Source organism: Hyaena hyaena, unplaced genomic scaffold (genome assembly GCF_003009895.1).
Source record: "Hyaena hyaena isolate Hyena2069 unplaced genomic scaffold, ASM300989v1 scaffold_614, whole genome shotgun sequence".
NCBI classification, from domain to species: Eukaryota; Metazoa; Chordata; class Mammalia; order Carnivora; family Hyaenidae; genus Hyaena; species Hyaena hyaena.
In genome coordinates, this window is record NW_024081244.1 from 222,700 (window position 1) to 239,374 (window position 16,675).

At 45.9% G+C, this 16,675-nt stretch overlaps 1 protein-coding gene across 4 annotated transcripts in view; it reads left to right on the forward strand.

Annotated features, from left to right (window-relative positions):
• The window catches only part of CARMIL1 (capping protein regulator and myosin 1 linker 1), a 300,801-nt gene that overhangs the window by 74,048 nt on the left and 210,078 nt on the right, over nucleotides 1-16,675 (forward strand). The gene's annotated exons all lie outside the window — the stretch shown is intronic.

The following is a 16,675-nucleotide window of genomic DNA, read 5'->3' on the forward strand; positions in this document are numbered from 1 at the left end:
AGCAGTTTATGGAGCGGTGAGCAGAATGTTGATTTTTGTTGGTCACCCCCACCCCAGACATGCCTCTTTTTCAGGATCTTTGAACTAGGTAGCTGTTCCCCATTCCAGGGTTCCCACCTGGCCTGGCCCTCACCTTCTTTAGGTGTCCGCATGATGTTACCTTTTCGCTGAGGTTTTTCCTGATGTTTTTAAAATTGTAACTCCCGGGGCGCCTGGGTGGCTTAGTCGGTTAAGCGTCCGACTTACGCTTAGGTCATGATCTCGCGGTTCGTGGGTTCGAGCCCCGCGTCAGGCTCTGTGCTGACTGCCAGCTCAGAGCCTGGAACCTGTTTCAGTCTGTGACTCCCTCTCTGACCCTCCCCTGCTCACGCTGTCTCTCTCTCTCTCTCTCCTAGAAATAAATAAAACATTAAAAAAAAATTGTAACTCCCAACCCATTCTCTTTACTTGCTTTATTTTCCTCCATCACACTCTGATTGGCATCTGCCTTACCCTGTTCTTACTTGTGTGAGGCTGTATTGTTTTCCCCTGGTAGAATGTAAAGCCTCCTGAGGGCAGGGATTGCTGCCTGTGTAGTTAACTGCTATAGCCTCAGCATCTTAGAGTAGGGCTTGGCACATATTAGATAATGGATATTATTCAAATAAATGAGTGTTTGCAAGAGGAAGGATTTGTTTGAATGAGGTTGTAGGACACAGCAGCATAGTCACAGCTGGACAGGTCAGTGTGTCAGGGCACTGTAGTATAAATGTACTTTATTCTTGCCTGTGTAGACATGTTTCTAGAAGTGACTTTTCCGTTGGATAGTGAATGACTTTGGGGGAGTTCTTTTAGATATAAAGGAAATGAACCAGCGCATCGAGGTAATTGAACCTCGCAAACTATCCTAGAAATGTTTATCCTTCTGCCAAATTGAGGCACGATTTCTGCGTCTGCATAACCACCTGTGTAATTACTCACATTAGCATTCTAGCGTGCACGGGCCGCGCTACACTCTTCACTTTTGCAAGAACACTATTTTCGCATGTTGGCTGCTCCTGTGAAAACTGGTTTCCCTCTATTCGGGAAGCCGGTGCCCGTGCTTTGATTTGAGAGGTGCGGTCTAGTGCTGTAGACCATGGCTTTTTTGGTGGAAGGAGGTTCTGTGATGTGGACACCAACGTTTGGTTTCAATTTTTCTTTACTGAGCTATTTCTGTTAGGGCTGGGAGTGGCAAAAGAGAGAAGTCTCTCTCAAGAGATACTTTGAGTAATGTATGCTTTGGTTGAAAAAATGCACTGTTGCGTGTATAGCATTACAGAGTTGGGACGGGAGTACCCGGGCCAGGTGAGGGTCTGGTGTCCTGGGGACTGACGTGGTGGCTCGGGGGTGGTGCGGAGGGGGCTACAGCTGTGACTTCCAGGGCAGGACCAGTCCCCCTTCCCCTCAGTGCCTGCTGGACTCGTGGCTACTGGTAAGGTGGCTGTGTGGGCACCTCGTTCCACAGTCCTAGGTGAGTTACGAAAGCCAGGAAGATAAAGCATGGAAAGGAAAGAGTTCAGGGAGAACGTTCGTGCACCAAGCAAGGAGTGCATACTTTGAGACGAGCCCCCAAGAGTAAACACATGGCTTCCAGAGAGCTCATACTTCCCTTCGTTGTCCACAGACACCCCCAGACCCCCTCTCCATACTGCATTCAGGCTTTCCTGTATCAGCTGAGCCATAAAGGGAATTCTGAGTACAAGTGTGAAGGCAGTTGAGATGTGGTCGGGTCACTGGCATGCCGAGCACGGAGCCCTGATGCTCCCTGGAGTGACCGGGACACCTTCTCTGTGTTTGTGAAGGTACTGCTACATTTAAATAACTAATAGAGGTCATGCAGCACTTACTTATTTTCTGGGAATAGTACGTGTAGCTGTCCTTTTCCTGAGGGGATCCGGCTCAGTGGAGTGACTGAAATCACACTTTTTCCACGCCTTCAACTAATTTCCATTACCCTGCCCCAGAAAAAGCAGGTGGCCGCAGAGAAGAGGCTGAGACAGAATTCTAAAGCCGTGTGGGTTACGTTAACTCAGTGCACCACTCTTAGAACTCAGTGAACAGACAGCTAACACCTCCTAATAAGCACCAGCTGCATACAGATCAGTGTTTTCAATGAAACCAAAGGTGGGCAGACAATTTAGGGAGACAGAGCGGACATGACTTCTTGAGAATTGCACAGAACACCGGATGCGGTATGATACGGCGTAACCAAGGGCACGATGACCATCTGCTTGTTAGTTTGTGGATCTTCCTACTGAAATGTTTATATCCTGCCATCTTTACCCTTGAGTCTTCTGCCTGATGCTCAGAAATGGCTCAGAGCTCTAGACGTGGCATTCATGAGATTGTTGCATGCGACCTTACTTATGTTAATCACCGTCCCTTGTCCCAGACTCGTGGTTTTCTACCACAATTTTGAATTGGTTAAAATATGTCATGGAGACCGATACGTTGTGTGGAATGGTATGATTATTGGTTTACGGTAAGGAATTATAATGAAGTGATTCTGGTAGGAGGGTTTCCTTTATGTCAATTCAGCAAGGAAAATTTCACCTGGTCCTTATCTGCCAGATATTTGGGCTGAATTGAAAAGCCCACGTGATTAGATTGTGTGCCTTTCTGTTTTGCCTGTGATGGAGGAGTTCAAGTAAACAAGTTTATAGGAATTCTTAGGAGTCTCTTCTTAGACTGAAATTACTAAGTCTGGGTCTCTGCAGGCCTTCGTTAAAGGCTGGATTTAAATATTGGGTGGCTCTGTCTTGGACCCTGTTGTAGGGAGTGTTTCTTGGAAGTCCTAGATAGGGACTCATTATAATCCGCTTCTGCCGCTAGTCTGGCCCCACGCACTGACGCAGGCAGGACAAGGCTGAGCGTCCCCAGCCCCTCAACCTTGCAGCCTGCCTACCAGTTGAATATAATGCTGTATTTTGATCTTTTGTAAAAGTTATTTCACAAATCACTACAGCTGCTTCTCGGATAATCAGATGCTTGAGACTCCTGTTTCTACACCGTTGGCTGCTACGTTTTTATGACACCACAGCTGCCTGGATGTCGCTTCTGTCCCCACCCTCACCCCTTCCCATCTGCCACTTCTCACTGTTTCTCACCGCTGTACTTGGAGGCGGCAGATTCCCAAATAAATTGCTGACGTCCTACCCTCCTGGGGCTGGGCCTTACATTCATAGTAGCTTCTTCTATGGGGAGAACGTTTCTTGCCTGGGACTCCCAAGTGCTTGCTTTGTTTGGTAGGCGTGGATCCTTCCCCTTGTCCCGGGAAACTTTTGCAAGGAAACTGAAAGCCGCTTTCAGATTACCCAATTGTGGCTCCCCTGTCCCATTCCCTTCCCCATTTTTCAAGCTCAGAATCTTATCCGAACATCGGAAGGTTGGCGTCAAGCGCTCCTGCTTCCGGAGGGTGCTGCATACCTTGGAAACCCCTTCTTCCTGATGAAGTTTCTGGTCCTGGCCTTTTTCCACGTGCGTCACATCCACGGGGAGCAGTTCTTCCTTGTCACCTCTTTTTTTAAAGCCTTTCAGACTCTCTCTGCAGTGCTCCCCCAGCAAGCTGTTACAGCAAGCATAAAAACAAGCATGTTACACTAAGCATAAAATGCCAAGTTTCTATCTCCCTGCCAGCCTCATTAGAAAACAGTGGTAAAGTGTGTATACATGTAATTACATCATGTATGTAATTAAACATTTGAAGTCAGCTCAACAGGGGACCTTCTTCATGCTTTTCTAAGTGTGCAGTTCTCATTTCCGCATGGGAACCTGGGCACCTCTGTTTGACCTAATCCTTTGTCTCAAAGAGGGTGGAAGTGGGAAGGGAAAGAGGTGTGTTCCCATCGACCGGAGCTCCGATGTTCTGGAAAAGTAGTTCTTTCACACATCTATTAGAGTGGAACTGCCCTACCTTTCCATCACCATGTGTTTACTGTTGAGGATTTGTATGTCGCCTGATGATGAGTTTAGTTGTCACAAAGGGGACACAGATGGCCTGGGTATGAACAAGAGACACGGAAAGTAATTGGGAACCATAGATACGCTTGCTTGGCGGAGTGAAAAGCAGGAGTGTTTTGTGCTCTGCCCCATTGATGGACTTGTCTAGTCTCTGTGTTTGTGGGGTGAACAGACCCCAGATCTGCCAGCCTCCTGGCCCAGCTGCCCCATGCGCTGCTCAGAGGGAGGAAGTGGAAGAATGGAGGCCGGCCAACACTTGAGCCAGAGTTTTGTGTCTGTTGCCACTCACCAAAGAAGGCTCAGTGAGTAGTTTCTGGGTGAGAGTTAGGATGTAGCTTAAGGGCATCAGCCTGGGAACTAGGCAGACTCCGGTCAGAATCCTGGTGCGGCCACCTGCTGGCCGTATTGCCTCCAGCCAATGTGACTGTTTGGTCTCAGCTTCATCACCTGGAGCACTGGAGAGTACTGACCATGCCGACCCCCCCAGAGACTCATTTTGATAATTAAATAAGATCATGCATACAGAGCACTGAGGACAGGGCCTGACCCGCTAAATGCCATGTGTTGTTAGTGTCATCATAGACTTCCAGGTTGGAAAAAATACATAGTGTGTGTTCTGCCTTCTAGAGGCTTAGAAGCACATCCAGCGGGGGCTGTGGGACGCATGTACAGATTGAGGAAGGAGAGGATATAGCCCTGCTGTGATGTGGACGGGTACACTTTATGGAGGAGTCATGTAACATGGCGGCCCCCATGCCAACTCTTGTCGTCTTTGTGGATGGACCCCTCTGAGGGTGCAGTCGGAACGGTTGGGATTTTGAGTGGGACTGTGAAAGACGGGTGGGACTTGGATGGATGGAAGAAGGCTGAGGATGGAGCTGGTAGGTGCATACTAGCTTCTTCCAGAGGAGGGGTCCCAGCTGGCTTGGTGGGGGGGGGTAGTATTTGCACTGAGAACGAGAAGGCTGTGAGGGTGCAGGTGGCTTCAGGGCTTTGCTGCTTCCTAGTTACTGAAAGCTGGGTGGAGTGAACATTCTGGTGCAATGGGTACACATCAGGGTGAAATGCCTCTGTTCCTTCGTATTTTCTTCATCCAATCTCTTTCAAGCAGGGCTGGCCTTGCTGGGTTTCTTACAGGGCACTTCTCTAGATAGCCCTTTGGGCTGGGTGAGTGAACCAGAAGGTTCGCTCACTCTCTCTGCGAATGTCTGTTCTTTTTCATTCATATCACTCACACCTCGTTTTGTTGAATACCACGTGTGCTCAGTATGTGGCGAGATCAAGATGCCATGTGGCCTTGTTCCCTGGTTCAGTCTGTATGGCTTTCCTGTCTTTTCAACTTCTTTTTGCAATTTTTCTTTTCTTAACTGTATGGAATTCATTCTGCTCTTTAAGGGCCCTGACGTGCTTTAGGGATTTCATGACATACACGAGGTGGCAAGAAACCGTTGTTCTTATGATCTGACTTCTGGTAGTTTTTGAGGCATGTCTTTGGTAGATTTCGGTTTTGAGGATGTAAATACAACCATAATGGCCCAAAGTAAAAAAGCACATTCAGTTCATTTGTAAGTACCTTAGGTGAGTAAGTCATCCGAGTTATTTTATAAAAACACATTTTATTGGCTATTCAGTTATTACCTGATGCTCTTAAGCAGGGGTCAGCAGGGGGGCCTGGGTGGTTCAGTCGGATAATCATCCGACTTTGGTTCAGTTCATGATCTCACAGTTCATGAGTTCGAGGCCTGCATCAGGCTCTGTGCTGACAGCTCAGAGCCTGGAGTGTGCTTCAGATTCTGTGTCTCCCTCTCTGTTTGCCCCTCCCCTTCTCACATGCTGTCTCTCTTTCTCTCTTCAAAGATAAATAAAACATTTTTTAAAAAGCAGGGGTCCACACACTTTCTGTAAAAGGGTCAAAGAGCAATTAATTTAGGCTTGCAGGTCAGTTCTCTGTCGTAAATACTCAATTCTGCCTTTGTAGTATGAAAGCAGACATAGACAATAGATGGGTGTGGCTGTTTTGCAATAAAACTTTATTTGTGAAAACAGGTGATGGGTCAGAGTTGGCTCTCTAAAGTAGCCTGCTAACCCCTACCCTAAAGGAAACATTTTGTTAGCTTGGGAAGGTAAGTAGACATTTAAAATTAGATAAATTACCACATTTCCAGATAGTCACCTCCACCAAAAGCTTTAAAAAAGTTTTTCTTCTGTTGTTTGAATTAAATTTCATGTTGAATAATGAGTTTGTAAATAAGCCTTAAATATCATTTGTAGGGTTTGCTTTTTTAAAAAAAAATCTAGGATCTTATGTTCAAAACAAGCCTCTCTTTATTAAGCAACCATTTGTTAAGTGTTTTCCTTGTCCTGAGCACTGTGCAAGTCATTGGAAATTTGCACATAACTTAGGCACACACCTTTCCTTCTGGAAGCCACAGTCTAGACTGTGCACTCATTGTTGCCAAATGTGGGCTTATGCCTTGGACCACAGAGGTACATGGCCCAAGGTACCAAGGAACCTGTATTCCAAAAGGGACTTTTGGAGGGTACACTTCTCTTTCCTCTCTCTGCTTCATGTCCCTTTGGGACTTGAGTATTTTTGTTTCTTTTTATTTGTGTATTGTCGCAGAAAGTCTGGGGAATTTACAAGTGGGGAAAATATTTATTTTAGCAACTCCGTTGCCAAAAATCTCAGTCTTGATGATTCAAAAAGTCCTGTGTTTTCCTGCCCTTCCTAGTTTTTACTCAGTCACCCTAATTCACTTTTTGAATTTGTGTGATGTTCTCCCTATCAAATTATGGGCCAGCCCCACCAGACGCAGAGGGTACTTTTCTAGAAGTATTGAAACACGCAGGTATAAAAGATCCTTGTGTGTCTATGGCGTTCCCAGAGTTCTCTGGACCAGAGCCATCGGGCCCTTGCAAATTGGGTGGAAATGTTGAGCAGCCAGTGGGGAGGCTGTTCATGGAGGAGGAAGCTCTACAGTCTGAATGGTGTGGGCCGGGAGATCGCCCAGCCCGACGGTGGGGCCGGCTGCGTACTGCCTGGGGACCCTGACCGAGGAGAAGACCCTGGAAGCCAGGCAGACATTTCCGTGTGATGGGATATAGCAGAGATAGAAAGTTGGCCCCTAAGTAGACGAGTGCCATGAGATAGTGGGGCTTTGGAGGGACTGGTCCTTTTGTTAGCAAAAGGCAAGCTGGTAGGGGGAGGGAGGGAGGGAGGGAGGAGCTGGGAAAGATTTGGGCTCAGGTGATATGCAAAAACCTTTGGCTTTCACCTTCTTTTTCTCTGCATAATTATAAAAAAAATCCAAAAGAACTGCTTTGGTGGAGTTTCCTGGGGCCAAAGGAAGTACTTTGGGTGGAGATGAAAGAAGAAAATTAGAGAAAAAGGTACGTTTTTACAAACACAGTTGGCAGTAATGAGCCTGTGAGGAGGGAATGAATATAAAGATATATATGTAGCAGTCCTTTATAGATTTATATATTTCTCTATAAAAATCCAGAGGCCGTGCCTTTTTATTTTTCCTTGTTTCTTAAGAAGTAGTGGCTTGTTTTGGGGCGCCTGGGTGGCTTAGTCGGTTGGGTGTCCGACTTTCGCTTGGGTCATGATCTCGCAGTTCGTGGGTTCGAGCCCCGCGTTGGGCTCTGTGCTGACTGCCAGCGCAGAGCCTGGAGCCTATTTTGGAGCCTGTGTCTCCCTCTCTCTCTGACCCCCCCCCCCCTGCTCACGCTGTCTCTCTCTCTCTCTCCTAGAAATAAAATTAAAAAAAAAGAAGTAGTGGCTTGTTTTGAAAGAGAAGGGAAATTCTAGTTTGTCCTTTTGGGGTCTTGAGGGGTCAGCTGGTGGTTATAAGATGGACTTGAAGGATGGTATTTGAAGTCCCAGGAGGCGTCTGCAGCAGAGTTGAACCTGCATGTGTGCAAGGAAAGCACACGCCTATCTAGAGTGTTTTGGAAATGAAAACCAAAAGTGATAAATTTCAAAGGTGCATGTCATTTGCGCAGCCACGTAACAGTTCACAGAGAAGAGCGGAGTCTGGTCACCTCCGTGGCAGCTGGGATGCAGCCCGTGTTCACGTCTGTGCTGTTGTTAGCACTGTGGTGTTTTCTCTTCAACAAGTCAGCCTGATAGCCTCACTCCCTTCACTTTTCTGTGTCCTGATGACCTTGGAACAAGAGCCCTGAAATAGAAAAAACTGTGGCGTATTTGTTTAAAGTTTATTTATTTATTTTTGAGAGAGACAGAGACAGGGTGAGTAGCAGAGGGGCAGAGAGAGAGGGAGAGAATCCCAAGCAGACTGTGCACTGACCCAGCAAGCCCTGTGTGGGGCTTGAACTCCCGAATCGTGAGATCATGACCTGAGCTGACACCAGAAGTTGGACGCTTAACCCGCTGAGCCACCCAGGTGCCCTGGATTATATGTTTTTAGAACTTATTTATTATGGAGGGGCGCCTGGGTGGCTCAGTCGGTTAAGTGTCTGACTTCAGCTCAGGTCATGATCTCACAGTTCATGAGTTTGAGCCCTGCATTGGGCTTGCTGCTGTCAGCGTGGAGTCTGCTTGGGATTCTCTCCAGCCGCCCCCCCCCTCCCCTGCTAGCATGTACTTTCTCTCACAATCTCAAAAATAAACACATTAAAAAAACTTACTCTGGAAAACTTCTGGAGAACAGATTATCACAGGATATGTGAAATATCTGCAAAAATGGAACAGCAACATGAACTTCCCATCTACCTTTCGTTTTTAAGATACAGAAGCTTAGACCATTTGTTTTTAGGAAGTGAAGGCTTATCGTCCCATTATGCAGTTTGGGGCGAAGCCTGAAGGGCAGGAGCAGGGCCCGGCGGGTGCCCCGTCCCTGGCATGACCCGCGCGCGGCAGGAACACTCCTCCGGCTCCTGTTTTTGCCACTGTTGACGCTGAGACCTCTCTGTGACCAGCACCACTTGGCGCCTGTGCCAGGGGTGATACCTCAATTAAGGCGGAAGCCAAACCCTTCTGGGCAGGGTTCTGATCGTAGCTAACGCTAAAATAACTACATTCGGCGGTGCCAGCCCAGTGCACACCAGGTCCTGAGGCTTCTGATAGCTTTCTTTTCTGCAGGGAGGTGGGCTTGTACCAGCTTGTCCGTCAGGTGGTGGTTGAGGCTGCTCTGAGCCCCCCTGTCCAAGCAGGTGCTGCCTGACGTGATGAGTCCAGATTCTGTAATCAGTGCTAATGATGGCGAGCATTTTGGTATTCAGTCCACGTATATTTATTGCCTTTTCCAGTTGGCAGGCTTAATATTGTCCTCTTCAAAAGCATGGCCACCTCTGACTTTCTTGGATAGGTTAGGATTATTTCATTTTGTCCATCCAAGACCCAGTAAGCATTTGTCGACACCGACCACGTGTTGAGTATTTTGTTAGGGGCTGGGGATACAATGGTTACTTTCAGCTTCTCTGAAAAGGTTCACCGTCTCTGCGGGCAGTTGGACTCCGAATAGGTAGTAACACAGCGAGCTGAGCGCAGTGATGAAGGTACGAGCTGCCGTTCAGGTGAACAGATCCTGTGGGGCATCTGGTAGATGGAAGAGGGGTGAGGATGCCACTCAGATGGGAGGGGCCTTGTTCTTACCGTAGAGTCAAGGCCAAGGATGGTGAGGGAAGGGCTGGAAATGCACACGGCTGCTCCGTGGTGGCGCTTGCGCGTCAGCATGCTGGCGAGGTGTGGGCCATCCGTGAGCAGGACGCAGCTGGGCAGTGGGGGTGTAGTTACGTTCTGGACGGATCCCGTGCAGGCCGTGTGCGGTGTGGCGAGCACTGGAGACCAAGTTAATTAAATGCATGCATTTCATACCTTTCATCGAGGAACTCTTTATTGAGCACCTACTGTGTGCCTCACCCTCTTCTAGGTACGTGGCATAATGTTCACGTAGGAGAACAAAAGGGAGAAATGGGAATAAGATTTTTTGGGGGGAGGGGATTATTAGTAGCAGATAAATTGCAGAGTTTGCTGGTTAGAATCATGACAAACGTTTGAATACATGCTTGTTTATGGAGGAACACATTGATTTGGGACATTTGATCTTGCGATTTGGGTCAGGCAGCACTCACGTAAGACGTGATCTCTTCCGTGGTGGAAATTAGTAAAGCTCTTTAGGTGTCTAAGACTGATTGTTCTACTCTGTAGAATTTTCTGGGCCTTAGACCCTCACTTGTCTGCACATTAGCACCTGTCCCAGGGTGAGAGGGAGTGAAACTTCCAGCTGACTTGTCATTTCTTAGCAGATTTGGTAAAGAAGATGACAAAGTTAATATTTCATTGTTGAAATTGGGTTATAAATTATCTGTGGGCTTGTTCTAGCCGACAGTCTTATTTTCTCCCAAGCGTGGGTAACTCAGTGTCTGGATGTGGTGGGTGAGATTAACCTTGGAAATCTGGTGTAAGCTAATAGCCCAATAATGAATACACTTAATTATTTTACCAATCGCAGTAATATTTGGCAGTACCAGAGATGTTTCCCTGGAATGATATGAAGACATGGAACTTGTTTTGTTATTTGCTTGATCTGTGTGTTTACTTGATCTTCGCTGGTATAGTTTAAGAGTAGGACATTAAAATAATGGGGCACCTCAGTGGCTCCTTCAACTTACATGACCGACTCTTGATTTCGGCTCAGATCATCATCTCATGGTTTTTGGGTTTGAGCCCTTGTTTGGGATCTGCACTGACAGCACGGAGCCTGCTTGGGATTCTCTCTCTGCCCCTCCCCTGCTCACACATTCTCTCTCTCCCAAAATAAATAAGTAAACTTAAAAAAAATAGTAAAAAATAGTAATGAAGAGTCCCTGGGCCCTGGAGACTTACTATGTATCCACGCCATTATAGGGTTATTGTGAAGGTCTTACGACTTAATAAAAGCAAAGCCTAAGGTCGCTGCACAAAGTAAGTGTTACATAAATACTGGCCATTATTAGTAATCTACTTCTGCATGAAACTGACAACAGGTGAGCATCACGATAATACGAGCTAATACAGTATTTGGATAACACCAGACAATACAACATGGTAGACTAGATGGCCCAATATTATAGCACCTCCTAACTTCACTAGCAACATGTTTAATGGGCAAACTAGCATTTTTTAAATGCTTAGATTTTAGGAAAGTTAAATGTTTATAGTTGTAGACTTCAGTTAAAAAAAAAATACTTGGTATGAACTAGGGAATAGGCAGATATAGCATTTGGGCCGTGACTTTTTTCCCTCAGTCCCTGAAGTAATCATTGTGAGAGGCAGTGCAGAGGCATAAAAGTCTATGAGCAAGTAGATAGCTCAGTCTGTCGAGCACTGTGTTCCCATTTCTGTTTCAAGATAGATGAAACATTAATGTAAATTGTCCTCTTAGAATTTTCTGAGAGGTCTGAACTTCCTTAAGTAGGAGATATATAAACTCTCAAATAGCAATATATATTCTGCAATTCAGCAGCTTTTCAAGCTATGATTTTTATAACCACTTTTGGATTTGAGAATGCAGAATTTGGAATTCCTACTTGAGGGCATTTTGTTCAGTTCAAGCCATGCGTGAGATTCTGCCGACGAAGAGATGGAACTCGATGGGGGTGAGGGAGAGAACCTAAAGTCCATGCTTCTGGGCTGCAGTGACTTCTCATCCAAAGGGAGACAGCTCTGTCGTGGATGGTGACTATTTTATAATTGCAATTAAAATACTTTTAGTACAAGAATGAGGCCTGAGGGGAAAGCAGTCAACATATGCATTGTCTGAAAGGGAGACTAATCACCAGCTGTGACTGTGGATGCTTTCCTGGTGGGGAATGGCTTCCTTGCCTCTGGCAATGAGTTGACAAATGGTCTCTGCTATTTTGGTTATCTGAAGAATAAGGAAACAGCGGGAACCCTGAGTGAAGCAGCTCAGAAGGAAGAGAGAAGACAGCACGTTGAGCCATAGGCACGTGGGATAGCAGGTCTCAGGTGTGTGCGGCCCCAGGCCTCCCCGAGTTATGTGATTGTGGCACCACGCTTACGTTGTGTCCCAGAGCTGTACTGACGTCCCTGAGCTGGTAAACGTTATTTGTATCCTGCAGTGTTCTCTAAACCTTTAGAAGAGTTAAGGCAGCACAGGATTGAAAGCCCAGTGTTTCTTCTGGTGTCCTCTGTCCTCGGGGACACAGCTCAAGTGCTGTGATAGGGCTCATGGCTTCATGCTGTAGTCACACTGTCACTTTCCAAGGTACTTGGTCCGGATAATGGTGTTATTATCTTACCACCTTTAGATGGGGATGCTCTGCTTACTGACGGCAGGCATGGCCACCCACGTAGCAACAAGTAGCTAGATGGGAATTCAGCCTCTCCTGCTTATTGCAGGGCTCGTGGTCCTTCCACTGCTGGGGAAACACAGAGGCTGCGTTGACAAATTCGAAGATCAGCAAGCATTTTGTGATGAGATTGATGCCCTTATGAGAAGAGCCTGGAGGGCTAGCTCGCTCTCCCTCTTTGCTGAGAAGGAGTGAGAAGGCATCCCTCTGCAAGCCAGGAGGAAGGACCCTTGTCAGGAACTGATTTGGCCAGCCCCTTGATCTGGGACATCCCAGCCTCTGGAATTTCGAGAAATAAACATTTGTCCTTGAAGCCATTCACTCTGGTATTTGTTAGTGCAGCGGGAGATGAGATAGGGTCTGTAGGCCAACATTAAAGGAATCCGCCCCGTCTTCTGGTCTTCTTGTAAACGTTTAAGAGCTACGGTGCTGTCCATCACGTGGTTTTTGTAACTTCACATCATCCTCAAGTCTTTAAAAAGTGTTAGCTGCTGGAGACTGAAGTCAGCCAGGAAGCAGTCGATCGCTTTTCTTTGAAGTCTAGAATGGAGTGGTTGCCAGAGTTGAATATCAGTGTTTTTTTATTCTAGACACTTTGAAACATGAATCATGGTGCTGGGAATACTTGAGTCAGCATACGAAGAGAAAAAGGCAGTGCGTTCAGTGTCTGCCTGGTGATCAGAGCTAATTAAGCAGGGGAAGGCAAGCCAACGCCGGCACGGGGAGCGGCCGTCACGCTTCCGTCTGCCTTGTTCTCGGGATGCAGGACTTGTGGTCGTTACAGGGGAGTGCAGTATCAGCAGAATGCATTGGAAGAAGTAAGAATCAGCAAGTGGCAAACATCTCAGTTTTCTGCACAGGAAGATCTCCGTGAGCCTAGCCCGCACAGTTGCATTCTGCTCGGAAGCTGCTCACGCGGTTGTTATAAACAGATGACCGGCTCGTACGATTTTTCTGGTGGCCATTGCCTAGTTTCAAAAAACAGGCTAAAAATATTGCAGAAGTGGAGTACTGCAAATACAGTAATTTGCTAGCTTTTCCCCAAACTAGTCGTTATGATTAGGCTTACTGCCCTTGCTACATTTGCCATTTTGAAGTCTCCTTCTGTAATGATTGATACTCCCAATGTATGTTCGTAGGTTCGTCTCCAAGTTTCTCATGAATCTCCGGCATATGCTCGTTATTAACTTTGGCAACCTTTTAAAAGGGAGTTTTTCTGGGCTTTTTACATTTATAAAGGAAACAACTTCGACAACTCTTTCAAAAGTCATGTCTTCTAGGGGTGTCTGGGTTGGTTAAGTTGGTTAAGGGCTCAGTTGGTTAAGTGTCTGACTTCAGCTTACGTCATGATCTCAAGGTTTGTGGGTCTAAGCCCTGCAGCTTGGAGCCTGGAGCCTTCTTTGGATTCTGTGTCTCCCTCTCTCTCTGCCCCTCCCCAGCTCACACTCTGTCTCTGTCTCTCTCAAAAGTAAATAAACATTAAAAAATTTTTTTTTAAAAGTCACATTTTCTGGCTTTCATTATTTGTGTGTTTTCAAATTGTGAAAGAGATTTTGGGGTGGTGTCTTTGGATTTGAAGTAAATGCATAGACCTGAAATAAATCTGATGGTGTACTTTGTAAGAGATATTTTAACTCCTTTACAGGTAGCTGTTTGTACTCTGCAGGGAACACTGTGTTTCAGGGTTGTTCACTAAGTGTTCACTATTACCCACTAATAATTCCCTGATTGGCTTCATATTAGGGGTGTTTCCCTTAGGATGCTATACTTCATAGGTCCTCTTTCCAGAGACCTTTGATGACCACGCTACCATACCTGAATGCAGAGCCCAGCTCTGGACTTTGAAGGACAAAGGACCACTGTGCTGTGCATCCCGTGTCGGAGTGACGAGGGACTGGATAGACAGGAGCCTGCTGTGGCCCAGGGGATCGTCCCTTGTGGGACCTCAAATTTTATCGCTCTTCCATCTCACACAGCCGTCTGTGTGGCATGGAGCTCTCATGCAGGATAATGGGTGGAAGTTGGTCTGGAATTTGACTCTTTACCGGTCTTTTTAGGAATCATTAGAGCTTTCCTGTTCAGTACAATAGCCACTAGCCACACGTGGCTGTTTAAATTCAATAAATTAATTATAATGAAATAAAATTACAAATTATATTTAAATTAAAAATTCCTGTGGTGCACCAGACATGTCACAAAGGCTCGAGAAGGTGCATGTGGCTCGTGGCTACCATATTGAATAACACTGCAAGTTCTTTCAAGCACTGACCTCTGTAGAGATGCCACACAGCTAGTGCCCGAGGCCACACAGCTAGTCAGTGCAGAATCCGGTGTTTGGACTCATTTCCTCATTTTTTTCCCCCCAGACCATGTAGTCCTTCAATTTGGGGCATCACAGCTTGAGCTAAAAAGTTTGTCCTTGGAGTTTCCATTTCTTTCTTCCAAAGTCTCTGGGAAATACTCAATAATTAGAGTTAGAAATTATACCTTACTACGTAATTCTAGTTTTACAAGTATTTGTGATTCAGGTTAGGCAGTTTTGCATGAATGTGTGGGGACATCTGCGTGTGGCACGGTGGTAGGTGTGCATCATGCCTGTCACGTGGGTCTACATGGCGATCTGGGATCACAGAGTACAAGAATTGGATGGGGCTTTTGAAGCTATCTAGTTCAATTCTGCACACACGGGTGCCGTGTTCTTGACAAGGCTGTTGATTTTGAGAGAGCTTCTTCATAAATGAGTTCACTTCCTGCCACAGGTTCTAATCCGTCTGGGGTTTTCTTCGTTGCAAGCCAAAATGTCCTTTCCTTTAATTTCTACACGTTGGTCCTTGTTAGCTCACAGAGAAGTGTGCCCCCATCTGACATGTGCAGCCTTGTCAGTATCTGAAGCCTTCTGTCAGTCTGTGTCTTCTCGCCAGTGCGCTAAGTAGACCTGGTTCCGTCAGCTCTTTCTTCTCTTTCTTCATGTTTTGCAAATCTCTCACCGCTCTGTTTGCTGCTGTTGGACCGACTCCGGGGCAGCGCTCAGAGCTGTGTTTGGAAATTCCACTGTTCAACTGAATGGAGGTCTTGGCTAGATGCATTTGGAAAATCTCAAGTCTTTCTTGAGCGAAAAAAAAGTCTACTCTTAGCCACATGTAGGATATCTGATAACTTAGTGTCTTTGGTAAGAAGTAATATAGTTGTCTGTAATAAAGATGTATTTATTACTTTTATAATCAGAAAATATTGTGTAATTTAAATAAAAGTAAAGTTTCTCTTTAGAATCTCTATATTGGGTAGTATTTGGATGTAGTAAGTGGAATAAAAAATCATGTTCCCAGGACCCTGCCCCCTTCCTTCCATGATTCCATCCATCCATCCATTCATCCCCCAACCCCCCAATCCATCTTTGTGTGCCTGCTGTGTGAGGGACTTGCCTCTGGAGGCACAGTGGTGAACAAGAGAGTGATTTCTTCCATGAAGACAGGCACAAAACAAGTGGTAGAGATATTCTGGCAGTGAGGAAGATGTAGTAGAATCCTGTATAGTTCCCCGTGATGACATTGTCAACTGTATGATCGTCAGCAGGTCCTTGAGTCTGTTGTTGCCTTTGGATTGCTGAAACAGGAATGATTTTTGGAGTAGCTTTCTTACAGGACTTTTGTAAGGCTTGAAACGTGTGAGCACAAAGCTGAGATTTCTGTAAAGCCCATGACCGTTATTGTTGTGCTTGTTGTTATCGATGAGCAATACTTGGGGGGGAGGTAGAGTTGACCGATCTACCGCACTAACGTCCCTTTCTTATTCCACATATTTCTTCCCCATATCGACTTCTTTCACCATCTTACTATGAAATTTTTCAAACATCCAAAAGAGTGGAAGGAACATGACGATGAGCACCCACGTACCACCTCTTCGTTTCTTTTGTGTGCATTTTACTCAGTTGTGTACCCATCCAGCCTTCTGTCATCACTCAGTGTTAATGAACTCTATGCCCAGAGAAAGATGCCTGAAGGGTGTGGTGATGACACACTATTCTGTGCCGCTAACTCAGTTAATGTTTGTAACAATGCTAGGAGACCACTGCTGTACTGAATCTCCATCTTATAGAAGAGGAAACTGAGGCATAAGGAGGAAAAGGTCTGCTCAGTATCACACACCTGGTGAGGGGCAAAGTCAGAAAACTGGTAATCACTCTGGCACTCTGGTTAGGTGAGGTCTTGTCTTGCCTTTCTTTCTTTCTTTCTTTCTTTTCTTTCTTTCTTTCTTTCTTTCTTTCTTTCTTTCTTTCTTTCTTTCTTTTTTTCTTTCTTTCTTTCTTTCTTTCTTTCTTTCTTTTCTTTCTTTTCTTTCTTTCTTTCTTTCTTTCTTTCTTTCTTTCTTTCTTTCTTTT